Raw genomic sequence first — 24,089 nt, 5'->3', positions numbered from 1 at the left:
AGCACAAATATAGCGTAGTTTTCTCTATTTATCGCAAGATCTTATATAATTATACGAAAAATTGATATTCAATTTTAACAAAAATATGTATTTTTATATAAACGTCAAATAGTTACTGTTGCTTAAAAACGCATATTTTTTTTCAATGTAAATCGTCTCTGGCAACACTAATTTATATACATACAATATAAAATGTAACATTATTAAAATACATGCAAACACATTCGACCTTTTTTAGCTTTTCAAGTTTTCGCAGTAATCGCACGCACACAATTGAATCTCGTATCTCTTCTCTACTGAATAACTGGATTTATATTTTATATACAAACGCAATTGCCATTTATATATTAGTTTTGTAATTATTTCTTTTATGTGTATGAATCACACGAATACATTAACGCAATCAAAAACCTTTAGTTCTTCAAATTGAGAAAATTTTATTAAAATCAGTCAGAAATTGAACTGCGTACGAAATCGTTGAAAAATAAAAAGGGAAGAACATTTTATGTGTTTAAAAAATCTAATCGAAGGGTTAGAAAAAAAGAAATTTTTTTTTTTTGTTTTAGACATTTTTTTTGTTAAAAAAAAAAAATCGTTTAAAATTGAAGAAAAAACCTAAAGTTTAAAAAAAAAGATAAAAAAACATTTTATTTTAAATAAAAAATAAAAGCAATAATAACAAAGAGAAAAATTAAAAAAAATTTTTTTTATTAGTTTTCAAATAAAATATAAAAGAAAAAGTTATAAAAAAAAAAGGAAAAAAAAAATACAGCTGATATAATCGAAAAATTTAATAAAAAAAAAAAGTAAAAAAGTTGAAAGAAAAGAAAAAATTTTTGAAGTCTCATAATGAAAAGAAAAAAAATTTGAAATTGAAATGCGCAAAAGGTATTTCAAAAAAAATTTTTCATTTAATTTTTTTATTCAAACATACATAATTTTTTTATAATATATAAGTATATAAGGTTTTTTTTTATGTATCAATATTATATACATACATATGTATATACTTTATTTTCATACAGCATATATATGTATACATAAATAATTACGTATGAAAACGTAATACCTATTTTTAAATTAAAAAATAAAGATTATGAATTTATTAAAATTACAAAAAAAAAAAAATTATACATAATTAAATTGTTATAAAATGAAATAGAAAAAAAAATATTCAGGAAACAACAGTAAGTAAGAAAACTACATAAAATTAGAAAAGAAGAAAAAATGAAAAATCGTTTTTTTTTTTCTATGTGGGCTCCCCGAATTATATAGTATAATTATGTATAGTGTATGTTTTTTGTATGAACTCATACATACAAAGAATACATACTTAGTATATCGAAATTAAAAGCTATATATGAATAATTACATACGTATATACATATAAATATTATCCAATTGAATTGTGGGGCACCTTTTTTTTTGTTTTTTCAATTTTTAATGATGGCAGACATAAGACACATAACCACAATAAAAGCTACAAATAAAATTGAAAAAAAAATATATATATTTTATATATTGAAAGCACTACAAGTTTTTTCTTTTCTCATATTTAAATTGTTTTTTTTTTGCTGTTTCTTTTTTTTTTTTATTCCATAACACCACAGAATAAAATATCGATAGCAAGCAAGCAGCAGCAGGAAAAAAAATAAAATTCAAATCATATCATTTTTTTTACATTCATCCTTACATACATACATATGTGTTTAAAATATATATATATCTATATATATGTATGTTATATTGTTATAATCATAAATATATTTTGCGTATACATATTAATATTTTATATTTTCATTTCATATTACATACATACTAATATATTGCTCAGGGTATTATTTATATTTGTATGTATATAGGTATATATTTTATAAAAATATGTATATAGTTATGGGGAAATAAATTGACATTAAATGTATGTACGAATGTATGTACATTACGGAATTGATATTTTCTATATAATTTTTATTTATAGGGTAGATAGATAGGTAGGGTACCTACTTTCATATATATGTACCTACATATTATATATTTTTTTGTAATATAAACATACATACCATAACTTATAATATTATTTATTAATTTAAATAAATTTCAATGATGAAAATAAACATATGATATTAACATATATTTATAAATACATATATACATTAATATGTATGTACATATATATTTATATAACATGCTTTTATAGTTAGAGAATTTATATAAATAAAAAAATTACAACAATAAGAATGAGAATTCAAAAACTAGTGGAATACAATAAAATTAATAAAAAATACGTATATATATATACACTTACAATGTTACAAAAAAAATACCTATCATTTAAGATAACATTGTTACATACATAAATGATATAATAATATGTATGTATGTACGTGATTACAAAGAAAATGTACATTTTTTTTCCTTTGATTTAAATAAAAATCACGAAATAAATTACATACATACCTACCTACATATGTATATAGGTCCACAATATACACACAACTTATTTAAATTGAGTTTCAATGCTGCCATTTTAGTTTTTCGAGTTTAAATACAAGATTTTTGAATTTTATATAGGTAAAGAAGTAAATATGTATGTATGTATATAAAATGAAATGAATGTATTTTTGTTTGAATATACATAAATATATGTATATTGCTATATGTATGTATATAAAATATAAATATAATTTTAATTTCAAAATTAAGATTATCGTATATTAAAAATAGGGAAATAAAAAAAATTCATTTCTTAATGATTTTAAATTATCTTAAAAATAAAAGAAAAAAAAAGTATACAATGTAGCCACACATCCGTACATACATGTATGTACGTATGGCTAATATTATATACATACATGTAAACGTAAGAATCAAATTGCGTATATTTATATAGCTATGTATATATGTATTTACTTATATTTTGTTATTACAATTTCCATACACCTTATGTTACAGTTTGAAAATTTCTGTTTAAAGAAGAGGAAACATATAAATGTATATATGTATGTATATAATCAGTATAGACATGACGTTATGTTTTATAAATATAAAAGCAAAATGTATATACTGTTGAAAAAAAAACTTGTCATATTAAATAATGTCAAAGTTTTTTTTCAGTCAACAGAAATTTCAAATATTTTAGGTAAAATAAAATATGGTAGATAGTTACCTCAGGGTTCCATAATTTAAATAAATATTTTTTGTATTTATGTAGGGTAGGTAGGTTGGTAGGTAAATTTTTTGTGTGAGAAATGGAATATTTTTTCAAAAATTATTTTTTTGTTGTAGTTAATTTTGTCATATTCCGTCTTTTGTGGCTTATTTTAAATTACAAAATCAAATATTGGTGTTTTTATTTACTTTCTGAATTAGTCTTTAGTTAAATGTGTACGTAAACAAATTTTACTTCTATCGAATTACTCTTCGGGGAGTTTTCATTTATGATTGCTACGTTAAAAGTTCTACATTAAAACTAAAATTTCTAATTCGCAGTGTTAAACAGTATGCAACAGTATTCAGCTAAGTTTTTTTGTTTACGCAATCTACAAATTCTGAAACTTCTAAATAATCAGTAATACGAAAATAACAAAAAGAAATATCCCAATACTTTACACCTTTCAATTCACTGCAAAACTAGGAAATTTTATCGAGATTTAAAGACTTGAACAAAACTTATTAAAATCTTTCAATATCTCAATCTGCCATTTTGAAAATTAAAATTTTTTTAAGCAGCCACAAAATGTAAACTAGAGGTCTGCGCTACATTTCTAATATTTCTTTTTTGCACATTGAATTTCCGAACGCATTTTATTACAGCCAGTAATATTCAACGATCTATATTTTCAGTACAAATGTAGATTGAATTTTTAAACGTACTACAAGCTAGAACTATTCTAGAACTGAATAAATAAAAACTCCTTCACTGAAATACAATTTTTTACAGAAGTAAGCCCTAATTCAAAAGAAAGAAATCAGAAATCTTAGGGTTTACTTCTTTAAATTGAAAAGAATTCAAAAGAATTTAAAGAAGTAAACCCTAAGCTTCTTGCTTAAAATTATTAGTAAAATATTGAAAATTTTAAAAATTACATTTAATTAATAAAATTTTGTTTAATAAAACAAACAAGATTGTTCAACGAAATAAATATTTTACAGCGAAAACTCCGTATGGATCCCGTAAAATACAATTGTGCAGGGCTTTGTATATTTAAATAAAAATTGTAATTTAATGTATGAATCTTCTTACTTGTATACAAAATCAATTTTCTTCAAAGTTTGACAAATCAATGAATCACAGTTTTGGGGCTATTTGTTTTTTTTTATTAGTATGTACCTGTTCACAGCAATTTTTATTTAATTGAATCGGTTGCTCTTTATTTTTCCTGGCTTATAATCTAGAAGGATAATAAATATACAGGGGCACTCATTAGCTATTTGTTCAAGTTTTCTTGCTTATACTTAAATCCCGTAAATTTACACATGTACATGTAAATAAGATTTTAATATTATTTATAGATTTATATTTTAATTAAATTCTGTGCTACGTCAGCATCCGAATGTTTTTAAGCTATAATCTTGGTTGTTTAATTTATATAGTAGTTATACATACATTGTAAATCTATGTATGTAATTTTATTTAAAAAAAATGAATTCAAAAGTATGCATTTTTCACAATTTATATATCAAAAAAATTTCTGTAATTAATTATTGATACATTATGCTCATAAATTATCATTGATTTTTTACAGATCTACGAAATATGTGTTGTATATAAATACTTATTTACTTTAGAATTTCATAGGTATTATAAATATTGTTTACATACATAAATCGATTTTGTTTAAAATGGCCGATATAAAATAAATTTCATTCATATTGTTTGCAAATATTATGTTAAATACAGTCGCCAAATTCCTACGAAAAAAAAATTAGAAATAAAAATAATTGAAATAAAATTTTCGTGAATTATGTAAATAGTTAGATGGCAATAACATGTGTACCACGTACAATATAATTACTTAAATTTACTATCGTTAGCATAATTTATGTATTACATGTATATACAGTAGGCATTTGCTCTACTGAACACACAATTTTATGAACTTCTTATAGTCAATTGAACACACAAATTTTTGCCGTGTCTCATCATATGTACACCATGAACTAAATTTCTTTGTAAGAGCCCAACATAGTAAATAAATTTTGACAAAACTGTTTTATTATTATTTCTTTTCTCATTGCAAAGGGACTTTTCACATTGAATTAGAGAAAAGAATCAATATTTTGTTTGGTAAAGTAAAATAAATAATGTGTTAGATCATTTGTTTTCATTTAAAGTGAAATTTCGATAAAATAAAAGCGGTTTCAAGAATTTTTTTGAAAATGGTGAAAACAAATATTGAAAGAAGATATTTAAATTAAAGCGAAAACTTAAAATTATAATATCTTTGGTATCAAAAGTAATTGTTACAAGAATATCTAAAGAGTTAGAAATGTTTCCAAGCAATAATACCTTAAAAACTACTTTTCACTTTAACTTGTTTGAAATTTAAAATAATGAACTTGTTGAAAAGTTCGTGTCTGTAATGAAAACAGTAATAAAAATTGCAATACAAATCAAAAGTATCTAGGTACCTATATTTCGTATATAGGTTCCTATTAAATAAATTTCTATTGGACTATATCTGTTAAATCTATATTATATTATGTATACAACCTGAAGTTAAAAAAAAAAAATATTAAAATAGTGTTATTTTGGTAACAATTTCTTAAAAAAAATTAAATTTTAGAAAATAATCTAAATATAACAGAAATATTTTCCTTAAAGAAAATTGCATACTTATTATATCAAATTAAATTTCAACAATAAAGTTCTACAATAGCCAGCCACCAATATCATCTGTAAAAAAAACAATGATAAATTCAGTGAAAAACAATGAAATTCAACAATACAAATGACAACTGTAAAAAATCATTTATATTTTTAATAAATAATCATATATACATAAGTATATAATATGTGTACATATTATAAATATTGTAGGTGCCTATGTATATGTATTTATATGTATGACATATGAAGTTATGTACATACATTAAACTATTGATATAAAAACATACAAATGTACGTTTCATGAGCTTGAGCATATACAAGAAAAAAAAAAAATTGTAAAGAAAGAAGTATCAGTGTTTCTCGATCTTTTTAAACAGTAAATTCCACCATTTATGTGTTAAACATGAAAACTTTTTATTAAATATTATTCGCATATTGTTTATTATTTCTATAGTAAATAAAGAGAATATAATATAGTGTTTAATATCTTGAACTAATTTTCTTTAGAAATTAATTAAATTGTGTTAAAACTTTTTCAAATTTTTTATTTTAAATTTTGCAAAGATACAAAATATAAATTATGTTTACATATTTACCAATGTAATATTAGTACCAATTTACGCCAATCATTTGTTGTTTTTACGCCAAACGAACTTATCGAAATTTAGAGACATACATATATGTATATTGGTAATTACTGTTCACTATATCATGTTAGTAAATATAAATATCATATCTATACATTTCTATAAACATCATATCTATAATTTGTGAATAAGCATTTACATACATGAACACATGTAAAGCATATAGGTACCTATTCAGTTTTTAAACATTTGTAAATTGATTATAAAACCAAAAATAATAACAAAGAAAGATTTGAATATTAATTTTTTGTTCTCAACACATTCAGGGAAAATAAAGAAAAAATTTAATAACTTATTAGTTTTATTCACATAATTTAATAAATAAAATTATAAAATGTCATAAAAGTTTCAAAAATAATATTAAAATTAAAAAAATAAATAATAAAATTGAAAAGAAGCAGCAGGAAAATTTATAAAGTAGCCATAAATTTCGATTTTTGTTGATTAACGTGTATGCTTGTATTTTTACAAAACGTGTATGCTTGTGTATATAGCGTATGTAATATAATTGTATTACAATACATATGTACAAGCCTTAAAACTTGTTATTTTCTTGATCGATTATTTAATTAAAAAATCGATTATTTAAATCGATTTTTATTAAAAAATAATATTAAACTTAATTATCATAATCGATTCTAAATACGAACATATTTAAAGAATAAATTTGTTTTAATTAAAAATTTCATTATGTCATGGCAAACGTACGTTAGTATTAACGTATTTTCTTAAAAATATTATGTATACAATGTATTTTCTTAAAAAAACAGAGTTTATAAACAATTTAAACGTGTCTGTGCAAATTATTAAAAATTTTTGAAATAGTTTTATAATATAATACCCTTGAAACCAGAAGATCTATGTATGTATAAAATTTCTTTGGCTAACACTATTTATTTCATTTTTTCTTGTGTATGAAATTCTTCTTGTGTAAATATATTGTGTATTTTTGTTGATTATTTAAAAATATATTTTTGTTCAATTTAAAATTATGAAATTTGGATTTTCTAATGCCTTAGAACTTTTTTCCGTGTTTTGTAAGTCGTTATGTTCTTTTAGGGTTAGGGCTTGTATTTTTGTAATGTCAAAAATTGTACGCATATAAAACCATTTAATATTACATTTGTAAAAAAATTTTAAATTTCGTCGTTTAAATCTGAGTTTTCGTTGTACAAAATTCTAACATGTTCTTTGAGTAGGTAAATGAAGAAGTGAGCAAAAATATGAAAAAAATATGTACTCGTACAGTGACATCATAGCCTAAAATAAGCAAATATAATCTTATTACTTGGTCTTTAATAAATTTTGTGATAATCTTTAAAAAAAATTTAGTATTATTATTTATAAAATAATTTTAAAAAAATGTAGATAAATTCTGGGAAATCTAATAATTTTTGATATTAAAAAAAAATAAAAGATGGTGTTGAAAATATTTACATAAAAGTAAGTATATACTGTCCAATTTTAAAATTTATCAAAAGGTTTCCGATTTCAACTGAATGCTTATACGTGTATAAAAATGTTTACCATTTTTATTAAATTTCGTATTTGCGCAGCAAAATTAGAACTTGACGGGGTATGTGGAAAATTTCCTGAATTCTTTATTTTAAATTATATCGAATTTAATAGTGCATGAGAGAATACTGAACAAACGTGAGAATACTGAAAGACGTTGACCTAATTGTGGTGTTTCATTTGAATATAAGTTTTGTTTGTTTTCTTGACCGGGAACGATTAGTCGGCTGGTAGGTTTATGACATCCAAACCATATCATTCACCAATTCGCCATTTTCAAGTCAAATAAGATTTCTTCGACCCTGTGTTGTGTCGTCATAAGAGCTGCCGTCATTCTAACCAGCATCTGCATTTTATCGAGCTTTTTTGTTTTTCTGGATTAACACAACGGTGACCATTATGTTAGGCACAATATTGAGAATTGGTCTCACAACACATTCAAACAACCAGTATGATAGCCCTGAACTAAGGCTCAGTGAACAGTTCCTACGCAACCCTACAATGGCAACCTTCTTCGCCATATATTTCCGTGTTTTTCACCAATTATATCTTTACCTAAATTTATTTAAGTTCAGTATCCAAAGACACAGTGATAACATTCAACCGGAGGGTTATTTTTTAACGCCCTTAACAATTGGCTCACTAAAACCTAGCAATTATCATTCTAGTAAGAAACAATTACCCCATTTGGTGCATAACGTTGTTGAACGTCAATAAATTTTTTTCGGCATATTTACACAATTGAAGTCAGGATAATTTTTATAAAAAAAAATTTTTTTGCAGCTTGAGTATTTTCAACAAGTTCGTAATCATTTTTGGAAATATAAATTTATTTTATAATTAAAGTACAGCGCATGTATTTCATATTTTAGTCAAAGGTTAGTTATATCAATTTTTACATACTTAAGATAATTTAATCAAAATAGAGATACAAACAGACCGACAGTTTGGTGAAAAAATATTGTCTCTGTGATTGTGCACATACAACAACATAATAATCAAGATTTTCAAATTAAGAAATATAACTGGGGTCATACAAAATATTCTAATCCAATTTATGGAAATAAAATTAAACTTTTTATTTGCATATTTTTTATTACACTGAATCTGGTAATTCTTGTCATTATGCGAAAAAGCAAATGTGTTCGTTGTTTAAGTCAAGGGCAATTTTCTATTGTTAAATTATGGTACAAATATACTTTGTTCTTGGCTAATTTTTTTTTATGTGAGAATTAAATTAAAAATTCTGTTTGTTATGATAATTTTTCGAATATGTATTATTTTTTATTATGAAACTACATACGGGGGGAAATGGAGTACTTACATAAGTATTATTTCGAATAAGTATAAATAAACACAACATACACATTCTTATTATTTGTAAATCTTATCCTTAATGTTAAAAATGAACTAAATTCATTAAGCATATCTAGATTTATAAGTGATAAATCCTTTTTTTTTTTCCTAGCGTTTTATGTTAAGCGTTTTCGTATTTACAATTTTCATAAAAATATTTAATTATTCTGCACAGAATTTTAGTCCTTTTAGATTAAATACTTAATATAATTTATACGAATTAATATAATTCGTATAATATTTTTAATTTATCTCTTTAATTGTAGCGTTAAGATTAGAATAATTATTTATGTTCAATATCATATTTGAATAAATATAAATTCAATCAAATCTCGATTGTGTATCAGTTTTCATATTACTTTTTCCATTTTAAATTTATATTATCTACGAGAATAGAGTAATAATATGTAGAATAAAGTCAAACTCTTTGCGTCTGATTTTAAATTCTCAAATGAGTGATATAACAACTAGCGGACATACCTAAAAGAATTTGATTCTACATCTTGAATGAACAAGAAAATTTATACTCTATGGGATCACAAATATTTTCTTCTTAGGTCATATTTTCTTCATAAACATGCGTCGTGCAAATTGCATGTACCTCCTGCATAATATTCTTCATATTATCATTATTATATATTATATTGTATTTATAAAAATTCGGTTTCCGAGTCCTGATGTTTCAAAAACAATTCTTGTTTCATTATCTTACCAATCAAAATTAGGATATTAAATGGCAATGTTTTTTTATACAGGGATTGAAAACTTCGGAAGCAGAATAATACAATACCTCTAGACAAACAAAAAACATTACGGTACATTTTTCGTATTGCAATTACACTTCTCGAGTTTGGAGGAATTTCAGAGGTTGGTCATTTTAAAAGCCGTCTTAAACAATTAATCTTCTAAAAACTTTATGTGGAAAATAGAAGCGGAAATTGGAACAATTTTCCGCATAGTATTGAAAGCTTTGACCGTTACCCAGCAATTATTTGTCGTGATAGGAAAAGTAAACTTATGTATGCACTCCATCTGCTTTGTAATAACATTAAAGATTGGTTAATTTTTTTACAACAAAATGAAATTAAATTAAATATTTATTTATGATTTTAATGATGATTTTATCAAATAATGTGGATTAATAAAAATTTTCTAATTATTAATTTATTTTCATCTTAAGATGTACTTAAATATACATATTTAAATATGCACATGTAGTATGTTCATTAGTACATACATATGTATACATAATACACGTACATACTTTATAATACCATGGCATTATTATAACAGATCGGAACATTCAAAAATCAAAGGGAGGAGCAAAATGCAGATTTGAGAACAAATTTTTTTTAAGACTATTGTTTTTTGCTTCAATTTTAAAACTTACTCTTTAAAAGTTATCAAATTCAATATAAAACCATCATCTGAATATTCCATCTTCAAATTGTTGGAATTTCAAAAAATATTCATATCTACTCTTATTAATTGTGTTTAATTGAATTGTATCTTTATATTAATTTGTGACATAGGGGCCCACGTTTGTAAAACAATATAAAATTGGTATTTAATAATTTTTGGTAAAAATTCATTTTCGATTTTATTAAATTCATTATGTTATGACATTGATAAACACAAAAATGAAATTCATTTCATTTTGGAAAAATATTTATAAAATACGCATGTACTGAAAATGAAAAAAAAATAAAGAAAATATAATAAAACGTAATAAATTTGTACATGAAATCATACGAACATCAGCATCACATACATACAAACACTTTTCATACAAATGCAATGTCATGTAAGGAATAAAAACCAAATTCAGAAAAGGAAAATATCCTTGTTTTTAATATTAGGTCCATATATTATGTATATGTGTGATTTTTAAAGAAGACAAAGAGAATGCAAGAGTTTTATAAAAGGATAGAAATTAAAAATCTTTATACCACCTGCTAGTCATGAGAATTTTTCTTTCTCCCTTTGCATATATACGTACATACATATGTATGTAATTGTGTATTATATTGTTTTTTTTGTTTTAATTTTTTTAAACTTTTAAAAATTTATAGGAAATTAGTAATTTTTTCGTTAATATAAATGAGAATTGCACTTCAATTTTTATATTGTGACTTGTGAGAGCCCAAAATTTATTTTTTTCTTAGAAATATTCAAAGATTTTCATTTCCATTACATTAGGATTGGGTAATAATTTTTTTTTTTATAAGCTCCATTATGAATAAAAGCGCTGCATGGACTTTATATTTTACATGGAGGGTATAATTAAAAAGAGAATTTATGCGAAATTGAGATAGACTTCGCGGAGTAACTATTTACTATTAGAGAGAAAATTAAAACTCATCATTTAAATTTTATTATCTCTAATCGTTTCAGCTTTCTGTCGTTATATGACTGTTAAATTCAGTTCAGAAATTTATTTTTAAATTCAATTGAATCACTGATATACGTTACATGTATTTAATCTGATTGGATTCGAATACATTTCATTCGAAATTCAGGGTGGCAACATTATAAAATTCAGGGATTTAAAGGAAATAAGAAATTAATAAAATAAAATATAAATGATCTGAAATAAATTAAAACGAGCTGAGTATTTGTTAAAAATAATTTTTCAAAATAATTCACAAAAGCGATCATTTTTTACTAAACCTCTATGTATGTATGTACGTATGTACATATTATATAAAAACTTGTACTTAAATATTTTATGAATTTAAATAAAAATAAAAAAATCATTCGTATGTATGTATGTACATATGAACTCATGTTCAAACATGTCAATGTTCTTCAAAAGGTTAAAATTTTTTTTTTTTTTTTTTGATTTTATTTTTTCGAACTTTAATATTTTTTTATCCAAAATTAAGGGGGCATAGAAATGTATGTATGTTTACAATATAAGTACTTATATATGAATCTTCATCATTTGCCTCCTGCATTGAAGGATACTTCTTCATATTTTAATAGGGTAATGCATACAGAGATATCGATTCATGTACATCATTTATAGCACATATTCTTGTGTACATATTATATATATATGCATACATATACACTATACATAAGAATTCGAATAATAAAGTTCATAGACTGATTTTTTTTTTACAAGCTAAGAACTGTTAACGTCACGACCACACGATTATATACATATGCATATATTCGTAAATATGTTTATATATTGATACATTCAAATTATAAATGCACATGTATTTATTTTTTTATACCTACATATTAATTTTTTTTTGTATTTCAAACTTGAATTTATTTTAGCTTTTATATTTTCCACATACATGCATACATGCGTTATTTTTAAGTTCGTTAATAATGGAAGTTGATCAGTTTTTTATTAAATAAAATTAAATATAAATTTAAAAATAAGAAGTGTGTATTTGCGAATTATAAAACCTTAAGAATTAAAAATACCTATATGCACAGATGGCGTTATGAGTCCAAAATGGTGAGGCTTTATGATCAATTTTTACAAAAATTGAACTTGATGTTAAGTGCAAATTAATTTTTAGTATTTTAAAAACAGTAAATAATTTGTTTAAACTGTTATGCCGTATAGGTACCTATGTTTATACATCTTTGAGATTTTTTGTGTTAATATTTCGTACAAATTAAATTTTAGTTAATTTTATTTAATGTTTATTGTAAAATTTTGAAAAAAAAATTAATTTGTTTTCAGTGCTGCAGTATAATTTTTGATTTTAATTCAAGTTAGGTTGAATATAAAATAGTTGTCAATCTTGTTATTTAATTGTAATACGACAAATTTTGTCTGTCAAAAAATTTACAAAAATTTAAATTGCATTAGGAAAAAAATTTAACCCGAAGTTAGAATCTGGGTTGTTTGTAGACAGATACTATTAAATAGTTGATTAAAAAGTCATATTTTTAACGTTTGTATTTATCTGTCCTGTTCAGTAGTTTTAATATTTCCTGAAATATGATTAATTTACATTCGAATTTGCAATGTAGTTACCTGAATTACTATAACGATAGGATACAAATTAAATAAGAACAATATTATAAAGGTCTTGCAATTTGCTGAGCTCAGTAAAACAAGTGTTTGAATTATTTGATGAACTTAAACTAGTAAAAATGGACAGACATGTAAGCTAAATCTAAGCGTACATGTACGAACTATTGTTTGCATGGGCTAAATATTGTATTTGTAAAATTTTATGAACTGCTATAAGAGTTGCCTTATCTTACTCCGCTTATTTTAAAAATAACCTTATTATTCAAGTTACTTTAATAATATTTTTTAAACAAATAAATGTTTTAATAAAATTTTGTCTGATATATAAATTTTAATAATATAAAATGCATACACGTCCACACAAATTTTATTAATCCAATATATTTATATGTGTGAATATATTCGTATATGCTTGTAATTAATATATACATACTTATTGTATATTTATAATAATTTTTTAAAATATCATATTATACTTACGTGGTTTTAAATATCACACATTCTTATGTATTATACTTACTTATCTTTAAATATTATTATATATGCAATAGTTAGACCACAAATGTTATATCAACGTCGAAAAATTCATGTCAAGAGAAAGAAATAAATAAATATAATATTTGTTATACATACAAATTTTGTAAATTTATTTTACTGATTAATTTAACGAAGTAACTAAAAATATAGAATTACGTTACGAAATCTTTGTGAAGTATTTTAGTTTGTACATATTTCAATAAAAATATTTACATAATTATATAAATTGTTAAATAATGGTTACGTTAAAATTGAAAAAAAAAATTTGCTTTGTCTTTTTTTATTTTATTTTATTTTTTAGAACTACTATATGAATCCCAAGGTCTTGTTTCTTTATTAAATTTTTTGAAAATTTCTGTGTTAAGTCCGCATTATATAAAGAGACGAGAGGGTAATGTCAGATTGACAAGATTTAAGTACACCATACTAATTTATTTTTATTGCTAGCTTAATGGCAAACGAATAGTTGAAATTAGTAAATGAAGTTACTAATTTCACAGATAAATTTTTTTCTTTTATTATTTGTTTTCTTTTTCCAAAGAGAGAAATTTGACAGTCCTTTATATACAGTAGAGTGTGCATGAAATAGAACATTAAAATTTAACTACTTAAGTATTCTTAATTTTAGCTATTCCAATTAACATAGTTTTTTAAAATTTTAATTAAAATTTAAAATGCATTACAAACTTCTCTTGTACTACAACAAATATTTGGTAAAATATAGGGAGACCAGAAGAATAATATTGATAATTATATTCGTACGTACAGTACGCATGCATATGCATATAATATGCAAGTGCTATTTGTTGTATACACATGTATATATTATGTAGATGATACAAATAATATGTTCTCTTATTTCCTTGCATAATAAAATAAAACAGATTTTATGATTATCAATATGGTGAAAAGATTCGGTCTAACTTATGATTTTTTTTAACACCTCTATAGTAAAATTTACACCTCGTTGAAAGGTGTGAATTTTTTTTAGTAAGTTATTTACTAACAATCACGAAAAAAATGTTTCACTTACATGAAGTTACGAAATGTAGATTTAGTATTTCAAATATAATTTAGTTAAAATACTTTAACAAAGCCTTACTTATTATTTAGATTAACACATTTATGCGAATTTTACTTTTAAATTTAATTTATTTTATAAAATCAAAAATGAATTTCAGTATTTTAAGTTAAAGTTTACACACAAAGAAATCTTTTATATTAAAAAACAATCTTTCAAATTTTCTAATTTAATTTTAATGATTTAGAATTACTTTAAGCAAATGCAATAGAATATATCACAGAGATATTAAAGTTTTTCTTTGTGAAGTTGGTTTATATGTACATACCCTCAAAAATTTTTATTTACTTCTTATATAAATGCAAATTGTTCAACGTTTTGCCCTAAAATTAACGACAATTTTTTATTGACCGTTGTGAAAAAATTATATATTATTAAATTAGATGCACCCCAGTAGGAATAGACCTTTAATTTATTGGAAGTTAACTTAAAACTGAAATGTATGCTTTATTATAATATTGTATAAATGCGGTTTACAACAAAAAAAAAGCAATTGTGCAAGTGAAAAATAGTTTATATTAATTATTTAGTTTGTATTTAAATAGACAAACGGCGTTGGTTCTAAAATTTTTCTAATCCAATCCAGACTTTCACTTTTTCAAATTATTTTTTTTAAATGCCTAGAAATATGGTTAGAAAAGTTTTGCCAGCTTGAAAACTAAGTTATAATTTTGATCTAGGAGTTTAAATATTAATATTTAAGTTTTATGACGTTTTATAACAATTTGAACAAAAATCACGTTTGCATGTTTATTACATTTATCAGGTGCTATTAAAAAAAAGTTGCATAACTAATGATTTTTTATTAAATGGAAGGCGAACGGTAAACAAGTATTTTGATTAAATTGAGCTTTTCAAACAGACTTAATAAGTTCTTACCACAGTCATTTTATTTTTTTTTTTGTTGTTCTTCAAACTTTACACGCAGAATAAGTTTGGTTCTGGCATTTTTAACAAGTTTAGACAAGTTTTTCATACATATTCATTTCCTTTCAAATGTGTAGGAGATAAGAACAAAAAAAAATTTTCTGTTTTAATTTTTTTTCTTGTTAAATCAAGAATTGCTATGTTCTCTTTCTGGTTTTTCTTTTATTTCTTTTACTTTTTTTATAAACAGTGAAATAATAAAATGTTTATTTTTAAAAGTTTATCTTTTCGTTCAGTTGAAACAAAAATACTTCTTATCACATTCTTCCTACATTATTTCATACATATTTATGTATATACTTATGTTAATTTCGCACGTCTCTGTTTTAATTTTAATAGGCAAATGTAAGTCTGTAGTTAAGGATGAATGTAAATGTTGGGTATTGAAATCAGGCAGTCGTTTTTGTTTGCATTTTACTTTTTTTAACATTATTTATTGAAAAACAAAATTATATTTATTTTAATGTTTTTCATATGACTGTTGAACTAATCAGTTGTCAGGACTAATTTCGAATTAAAGTTTTACATGGATACTATATCAAATAACAATTAATATTATAGCAATCTTGGTTATAATATTCATAAAACAAATACGAGTTAGGTAGTCTGATTAGAACTAAAGTTACGAAAACGAATAAGCGCTTATCGTGCTTCATTTTTATGGTATAAATGGTCAAATAAATTTGAAATAATTTTAATTTTTTTTCAAAACAATTTATTTCTTCAAAATAATTGATGCTGCAGCATCGATCAACCTAGTAAACGTAGGCAAAGAAAGTAAGAAGAAGAAAATTAATTACAAAAATTTGATTTATTTTTAAATATAAGAATTTTCAATTAACGTGCAATGTACAAATTAGCAAGTTATGTCATCGGCAACGATATATCTCTATACATTTAGAATAAAATAAAGTTTTGAAAAATAATTGATAATATTTGCAACTTTTACTTGTAATATCAATTAATTTGTTAACGGAACTTGTTAACACACAACATTTTCAATTCAATAAAAAAAATATCACAAATTATTAGTGTTCCCTTCAATGTTTTCTTATCTTTATTTAATTACATTTTTTGTATTTAATATTAGCTGCGTTGGATTCCATTAACATATTTGAAGTGTTCATGTACCTATGTATATGCCGTAGTATGATATTCTAATTTGAACGGTATCTTGCGGTATATGAGCAAATCCTTGCATAAAATAAGGGATGTAAGATTATGTATTGGCACAAAATGTAGAGTTATGGATCGAAATGCCCGTTTCCATGGAAAAGAAACATGAACTCTCAATTTTTGGTCTGCCTATTTTGATTAAAGTTTATATCTGAGTTGACTCTGACTAACTTACAGATCTAATCAAAAACTTTTGATATATGTCAGATTTCGCGAACTGGAGCTTTAGTATACACCGATTTTACATTTTCGATCATTCCTAAGAAAGTATTCAATACTTGAAACTTTTTATATAAGCTTCATATGACAACAAGCCTAGCTTTTCGATGAAATCAGTTGTCAGCAATTGATCTTTTACTATGGGCCAAACTTATTTTTTACGCATATGTCGATAAATAATTAACCGATTTTTTTAATATTTACTTATAGAGCGTTAAAACAATGAACAAATAAATTTTCCGGGAATATCAGAAAGTTATTTTCACTATGGATCGATTTTACATTTTTTACCATAAATAAGAAACTAATCTATCTAATTTCTTAAAATTTCATATATAAGGTGAGTTCCTCGCCAGACTGACAAACTTTTCAGGGAATTTACTGACAAATTCTTCAGGGAATTCGAATGACATAAAGTAGAGATGTTTAAAACAAAATTCGATTTTTTAAAATATGTAGACTAAAAATTTAGTCTAATAACTGTAAAAATTTGAATGATACCGATTGCCGATATTTGTGCAACGGGGACAACAGTGCACCGCGACCACGTATTAGGAAAGAAATTGCAAAGCCGATAGTTTTCAATATACAAATTCACACATTTTTCAACATGTGAATGTTTGATTAATTTCTATAATAAAAATAACCTTTATTTTTATTATAGAATTTACGATACGATTTAAATCAGATAATGGTCGATTTTTTTCCTTATAATATTATAACTAGTTTCTTTGTTTCTTTTTTTTTTTTTGTTATTATTATTTTCGTTATAATCACGTATGTTGTGAACATGTGCGCATTGAGCACTTTATTTTACAACACAATAATTAATTATGCTTAAGTGCATGCTTAGTATTTTATTTATGTGCATAAGTATATCTACATTTTCTATTGTTGCATCTGTGTGAATTTGAATGTATTTTAAGTACAAATCAAAAATAAAACCATTTTTTGATGATAAGAACCAAGAAGACTTAAGACTTGTTATAAAAATCATTTTATTTCTTTTATAAAATATTAAAATAAAGTTTTTAAGTTAGTTATTTTATTAGAAAAAATTAATGTCTTTATAATGCTTACATAGTAAGTAAATTCGACTCCATTTATGCTTGTATATACAAATTTATATATGTACATATATACATATTTGTGTGTCAGGGTGAACAAATGAAAAAAAAAAAGGAAAAGTTTGCTTTTTTTAATTAAGTACGGTTAGTTTTTTTTATTAAATGAATAATTATGTGTGCTTTGTACATACATTGCATTGACGTTCACATATAAGGTGCATAATATCTTTAACAAAATTTCAATTATGGTTGCAATTTAAAATAAAAAAATATCTACATCCATACATATATATATGTATATACTTATACGTAATAATATTTTTCGTAAATAATTTGTTACTCATCTTATTGCATTTTTTTTTACAATAATTTTTTAGATCTTTTCAAATAAATATCTTGCAAATGTGTCAAACATTTATGCAATTATAGAAATGCATATTCGTGTAAATACACATGTACATATACATATCACATATTTATTTTGATGCAACATGCTGTCCTATTCATAAACTTTATTATAATATAGAAATTTTCATAAACTATATTATTATTTTGCAGAATTTAACTGCTGCAAAATCATAATAAAACGCAATTTTTACTATTTATCGTGATATACTGCGATTATGAACAGGCGTATTCTTTTCAAAGAATCAAAATATGGATACCTTCAAAGGTTAATTTTAAATTTTTTTTTCACTTATTTTTAACTTATTATAGCTGTACTAATTTTCAAACTTGATGTTTAATATCACCCTGACACGGAACATTCTGCTTCAAGCAGTTGTTTTTGTTTTATTTTATAAAATTTGACGAAATCATCTCAAATTATTCGATATAATTTTTAGTTTTAAAGTAAGTTAAGTAAATTGGAAAATAAGTATATTAAATTATTGTTGAACTTCCAGCTTTATTAGATAAACAACTTTGTTAAAATTACTTTGATATTGTCTAAATTGCAAATATAATTAAATATTATAACTACTTATAGCTTTAGTTTTCATTAGTAAGCCAACTTGAATTTATTTGATTTGGACTTCGAGGAAATAAAATATAAATTTAATATTTCTTTATAAGAACTTTACAAATATATATATAAATATATACATAATGTGTTGTATTGTTTTTGGATTTTTAAATTTAAAGCTTTAAACATTTTTACCACATGAACTCCTTTATTATAATATGTATGTTTATGTGTGCAAAAATTATAAGTTAATCATAGATATAAACATAATACTCGTATTTTTGTATGCATTTAGAATAATAATTAATGTGTATCTAACTACTTATCTGCCAAATTAAAAATAACATAATACATTTTATAAAATAACATTTAAAAAAAAAAAACCAAAAAAGAAGAAGCACGAGGGGCTTAATAGTCAGGTTCGTACCCCTCTGGTACAAGCAAGAAAAAACTTTTAGTTTGATTTTAAGAAAATGTGTTTGCATTTGTATATGTTAATTATATTTTTGGATGAAAACATAAACATCTTTGTGGATAATTTGATACATAGATACAATACATATGTACTTATGTACATCCATATTAATCAGGCAAAAAGAAAATGTCGGGACATACTGAGAACCAAAAAGGTCTATTATCTTCGCCTAATATAGTTGAAATTATAAAAGGCTTATTTTATATAGGAAACATAAATAAAAGTTCGAATTTTCAAACGAAAAAATGAGAAGAAAAAAAATAATGCCCAGATTTTGATTATTACTGCTTTGTGAAAAAAAAACACAAACACACTTAACACTTGAACAATATTTTTCTTTGTTTGAATTTGAAAAGAATAATTGAAAGAACACAACAATACATATATTTTAATATGTGTATGACAGAATACCATTCTCATGTACATAATTTTATTTTCGTGAAATATACGAAACAGATAACTATTTGAATTACGTTGTTTTGTCTCTCTTTTACTCAATGAAAAATTAGGAAAAAACAAGAAAAGAACAGCTGATTTACCTTGTTTTACAGTGTTATTTCGATTTTACGTTATATATTTTCAGGTTTTTGCATGTGTTATAACACGTTCATAAATATTCTTTGTTTGTATAGAAATTTTTTTATAAGATTTGTGTAAATAAGACAGTATGCGCATTAAATCATGATTTTTTCTGACTTTTATTATAATTTTTATCACAACAGTTTGAATTAGCTGGTAAGCATTTAAAATGATTGTTACACTCTACAGCTTGTGTAAATGCTTGTGTGATACTGTGTTGTATATAAATTATAAAATACAAAAATTATTCGAATATTGCCATAAATCCATACATGCAAACAAAACAAATAGCAATACCAATATTAATTTCAATAAATCTTTTTTGTACAAAGATTTTCCTCGTGTTTTTTTTTATTATTTTAATATTTTTGCTATTTTATTATTTATACATATTTTTAATTTCAAAAATTGTACTAAAAACAAAAACTTACATGTATAAATTTAATATATGTACATATTTACGCATATATGTATTATCGAGCAAAAACAAAGTTTACTGAAAACTAGTTTGCACTTTTATTATTGATTTAATTTTATACTTTTATTTTAGCATAATATTTTGCATGTAGTAGTGTGGTCTTGTATCTTCTAAATTTATATGGATGTATGAGTAAACACAGTCACCTTCATATAATTACGTGTATCTAACTTTATTTTTAAATAAAGATTGTGTACTTCATATAAATTATGTACAATACATAAATTTTTTTTGTTTGAAACCCTAAAGCAAAAACATGTTTTGTACCAGAACTATGATTAAAAAATAAAGTTGTTTCGAATCCTAATTAAATACTTTTGATTCTACCTTTTATATGGAATACCGACTAAAAATAATTTAGTTAACATACATATGTAGGTACATACATAAAAAAACTGATGCTTGACTCTAAAGTCCCAAGTGAACAAGACAAAAAACATACATACGTGTTCAAACTTTTAAGCGTTCTGAGTTATTTAAATGTTTGCGTTCCATTCAAGGGGATATATAAAACTCTGATGACCATATTCCTATAAAACTCAAGGCATACGCGCCATTAATTACACTAACCTATACTCATAATCCTTTCCATTACTTTTAAATAAATTCAAATACTGAAAATCATATGTTTTATAACTAAAAATTAAGAATAATGAAAAAAAATAATGTAAAATAACAAATTTTCATCGCCTTTTATGTGGGGCTATGTAAGGTGACATTATGCTGGGTTTCGGCGCATAGTAATGTCGAAGGGAACGGTCGACGGACTAACCAAATTGAGGGCGGCTGCCGACACTGCGATAATGGACTGGTCGGTGTTTCCGTCCTTAGTGGAGTTGAAAAATATTATAGATGAGGAAACTAGAAGAAGAGAAAACTTGCTTTGGTATGGCGGGCGGACTTGTGCAACGACAAGGGCTCTGTGATCGGAAAAGAGCAGTGTAAGTACGCGGGGGCTGCTGGCATTAAACAAGGGGGAACTTAATATTCTGGTAGGTATTTTAACTTGGCACAGATGATGCCAAGACATCGGAGTGGTAGAGGATGTGTATCACGTGCAAAGCGAGTGCTCCGTTCTGATACGGAGAAGGGTACGCTTTTTGGGAGGATATCTGTTGGTGGGTTTTGAAGAGCTCTCGAAGGCACCAGTTTGTGATCTGGATTTAGGGAGATGGGTGTGCTGTAGAGGGATGCCGATGGGCCATCTGTTGGGCGTAGTGCCTCCCCTTTCCAACGCCCTAACTTACCTTAACTCATCTTCCTGAGAAAACAATTGAGAAGCAGTAGCAGCCATTTCTTTCCATGAGCTTTAATATTTTTAAATGCAAAACCACTTTTATAATCACCCAATAAAAGAATATTGGGCTATTTAAATTTATAGATTATTTATTACATTCGTGTATTTCAAAAATTTTCCAGAAATGAGATCGTTTTAGAAATGTCCACAACTACTTTGAGAGTAAAAACGTTTTTTTTTCTCATTACCTACAATTTATTCAGTGTTTTATAATTTTTTTATTTTTAAAATTAATTTAAATTTTTTGGTTTATGTTATAATGTATGAAAATTCATGAAAAAATTTATAAAAAAATAAGATAATAGATAAATAAAATTATTTTCATAAAATAATATTATTATTTAGCAATTTGCTAGTTAACACAAATTAATAAATTTTTTTAGAGTATTCAACAATTTTGAAATTGCTTACAAAATTTTCTTATCGAATCCGTTTTATCTTTGTCTGCTAAATAAAACGCAAAAAAGTAGAATTGTGAGTTTCCTTTTTTTATGTAATTTAATTATACTTCTTTATTTTTTAAATTTAGATATACTAAAAGAAACGCACTGAATGTCTCCAAATTTATTTTTAAAGTCAATTTTAAATAATTAAGTAATAAAATATAAAAATTAAATAAATAAATAATAAAATATTGCGGAGTTTTTAGTATTTTAAATAAAATAGTAAAAAAATGAAGAATCCATAACATTTTTTTTTCAATTTGTTCAACTTTTAATATTGCTTTGTTCTCCAAAAAATAACATTCATTAGAATCGCGACGAGGTACAATTTTCGTCACGTCGTGTAATTACTTAAATTTTGCTTCGTTTTGCTTGTGTGTTTAAATTTTTCGTATTTGTGTGAAAATTTTGTATGTATATACGTACAAATTATTACGTACAATTAATGCGATGGTATATGTATATATATAATTCAAATTCAAAAAGAATTGGTGGAAGGAATTACATTGTACAAGTATGTGTATTGTAATCTTTTCTTTCTTTGTTGAAAAAGAAAATGTGCTGTTGTAGATAACTTTTTTTTGTTATCATCTAGATTTTAAAAAATAAATAAATTAATATGAATGATATTTTGATAATATGGGTGTACATACATACATGCATGTATAATATGTACATATGTATATAAATATTATGCTATATATATGTACTAACTACTATATATGGAACAATAATCGATATTTATTCTGAAAATATTTTGAGAATTTTATATTATGCTCTTCACTAATTTTATCATCATTTAAATTCGTTTATTTTTAATGCGTTTTATCTTCATGCATATACACATATGTTTGGATTATATTTAATATGCCTGACTAGAAAACAAATAAAAATATCTTAATTTGTATGTATTTTGCATATACTTCTATACATGATTTATATAAGATATATGTATATTGTTTACTTAAATTGAAATATATATTAATAACACTAACACGTACATTATCACACTTTCTCACACTTATTCAATTTTTTATGGATACATTTCTTATTCATTTACACATGGTTATGAAAATTACATTCAAAGATTTGGGAAATTATTGAATACAAAAGAGAGAAACATATGAAGGCGATGAAAATTTGTTGTTATTTTTCATTAATTTTTTTTTCATTATTCTTAATTTTTAGTTCTAAAACATATGATTTTCAGTATTTGAATGTATTTAAAAGTAATGGAAAGAATTATACGGAAAAATGATTGATATTTTTTTCTTAAAAACTTAATTTAAATTATTTATTCAAATAATTTTAAATTAATAAATATAAAAATGTTTTTTAAATATGTACATAATTTAGATTATATATATTTTTTTATCGAGAAAATGATGTTGCAATTAAAAAATAATTGAGTAGTGTGTTAGAAATAGGTACTACAAAAAAAAAAAGTATTTTTAAACTGTGAATTTTATTAAAATTTTAAAAAATCTTTGCATAA

At 23.8% G+C, this 24,089-nt stretch overlaps 1 protein-coding gene across 4 annotated transcripts in view; it reads left to right on the top strand.

Moving 5' to 3' along the window:
- The first annotated feature begins 462 nt into the window (after positions 1–462).
- LOC129609621 (E3 ubiquitin-protein ligase TRIP12) overlaps positions 463–24,089 on the top strand; it is a 50,832-nt gene continuing 27,205 nt past the window's right edge. For all 4 annotated transcript variants that reach the window (XM_055521662.1, XM_055521660.1, XM_055521658.1 and 1 more), the window contains exon 1: positions 463–888. The gene's annotated coding sequence lies outside the window, so the exon portion shown is untranslated. The remainder of the gene's footprint in view (positions 889–24,089) is intronic.

This window comes from Condylostylus longicornis, unplaced genomic scaffold (genome assembly GCF_029603195.1).
Source record: "Condylostylus longicornis isolate FDR11 unplaced genomic scaffold, ASM2960319v2 ptg000040l, whole genome shotgun sequence".
Classification (NCBI taxonomy): Eukaryota; Metazoa; Arthropoda; class Insecta; order Diptera; family Dolichopodidae; genus Condylostylus; species Condylostylus longicornis.
Note: the sequence above shows the minus strand (reverse complement) of the source record. Positions and strands in the feature narration are given on the sequence as shown.